Source organism: Pinus tabuliformis, chromosome 2_2 (assembly GCF_031772625.1).
Source record: "Pinus tabuliformis cultivar Carrire ecotype Pingquan chromosome 2_2, CPIR1, whole genome shotgun sequence".
NCBI classification, from domain to species: domain Eukaryota; kingdom Viridiplantae; phylum Streptophyta; class Pinopsida; order Pinales; family Pinaceae; genus Pinus; species Pinus tabuliformis.
In genome coordinates this window covers 396,423,961-396,426,118 of record NC_142300.1, presented here as the reverse complement: position 1 = coordinate 396,426,118, position 2,158 = coordinate 396,423,961, and positions in this window count along the sequence as shown.

The following is a 2,158-nucleotide window of genomic DNA, read 5'->3' as shown; positions in this document are numbered from 1 at the left end:
CAATTAAGGAATTTTGCTCCAAAAAGCCTGGAAGAAAACTAAAAGACCCACCCACTATTCATGTCATGGGAAAATTATCAGACATAATGTTGGGAAAAACTACACCTGTCAAATATGGTGATCCAGGAAACCTGATTCTCACAGTACAAATTAATGGAGTTGACATCCCAAATGTGTTGGTAGACCTAGGAGCTACAATTAACATTATAACCTCTGCAACTGTACTTACCTTGGGCCTACTTGATCTTAAACCAACTCCTACAGTCCTAGAACTTGCAGACCGATCCACTGTAAGACCAGTAGGGAAGTTGGAAGACGTGACTATTTCTGTAGACTCGTGGAAATACCTTATCAATATTCTAGTGTTGCATACTCAATATCCAGCCGGGAGGCATCCTGTGATTCTAGGTAGATTGTGGCTTGCTACCGTACATGCTTACTGTTACACAGTAATTTGTCACCATTGGTCACCGTCCCTATTACCCCTTTCCCGCACTTTGGAGGACTTGTTCCAGGACCTGTGAACAGTGACATAACTTGAAAACACTTGCATTATGTTCCCCTAAGTATGGATTTCATATGCCTTGAAGACATCTCCTGCAAAATATCCTTAAAAAGTCTCATTTTTCCATTAGCGCGGATCCACAGTGTATCACCCACGCCAATGAAGGAAATTCTCCAAAGAGGGTGCGCTCATTGGCGCTCTGTCTCAGAGTCTTACCCGTGCCAACCAAGTTTGGAAAAGTTTGTTGACAAATGCACGCCCGAGAGTTTTTTCCTTTCGACTCATGTGGCTTTTCAGGGATAATGACAATCTCATGGATGTCGAGATTCATCGTATCTCTATCCATAATATCTTTTCGAGGATAATGCTTATCCCATGAATGTCTGGATTCATTGTATCTCTTCCTCCTCCTCCATCTATAAGAGCTTGTTTTGGTGCATTTGACAAGCTAGTTTTTTAGTATAGGGAGAATGATACTGTCAGAAGTCTGAGAGAGTGTTGTTGAGTCTTCTTTACATTCATAGTCAAAGAGAGAGAGAGGCTTGTTCCTGATCCCGACAAGCTTTGCAAGACATGTGTAGCTGATCACCCAGCCAAAGGAGGATTTGACGTCAGAACTTCGGTTGTATACTCCTTTGTTGATTATCAATAATAGATGACTATCATTATGGTTCCATTCTTGTTGTTCATTATAATGATGATTGAATTATATCTTTTCTGACCGATATATAATTGCATCTATTGGATTTTATGCTTGTATTCGTATCGTTCTTTCCATGTGCAGGTGTCCATTCACGGAGATCGTGAGGATCGTGACCGACCAGAGCAAAGAAACGGGAGCATCAACTCTCCTACAACACTAGCGTTGGCATCCAAATAGGTTCTCGTAATCCACCTTTAATTTGCAATTAGGAACCTGCATGATAGTATTGTTTGATTGTTGCTATACCCATTTCGAGCTAGTGGGATCGCCTCTATCAGCAGAGGGGACTTACCTCTCCAACACTTACGTTGGGTGTCGATCGGGAAATATGGTAATATCCAGTGGGGAAATCACGAAGAACCTTTTTCTTTACCCCCTAGCAAAACCAAGCCTGTTGATAAAACCAAGGTTTACCTTAGCACAAAAGTTTCCACCCTCAGATGAGCCTAAACTTGGAAATGAAGATATTAGACCAATTATTACCATTAGTGAAGCTCTTTATTTTAAGGGTGAAATGGAATATGATGTTATTAGCACATTTATTAGTAGTCCCAACTCCATTTTTGGTTCGACCCGGAAGCTATTAGAATCTGTTATGAGTTGCACTACTTAAGAAACTATTGAACCAGAAATAGAAATTGAAAACGTTCCTGTCACTGCACCCCATAACAGTATTCCTGTAGAAATCAATCCAGGGAAAACGTTGAATGTTAATCCTAATCTTTCACCTTCCCAGGTTGAACAATTGTTGAAATTCCTTCAAGATCAGAAGGAAGCCTTTGCTTAGGAATATACAAATATGAAAGGGATCCTTGTTGATCTATGTACCCATCATATATACATAAGAGAAGAATGTCGACCTGTTCGACAACCACAAAGAAGGATGAATCCTGCTTTGAAGAAAACTGTCAAGGAAGAACTGCAAAAGCTATTGGATGTTGGTTTTATTT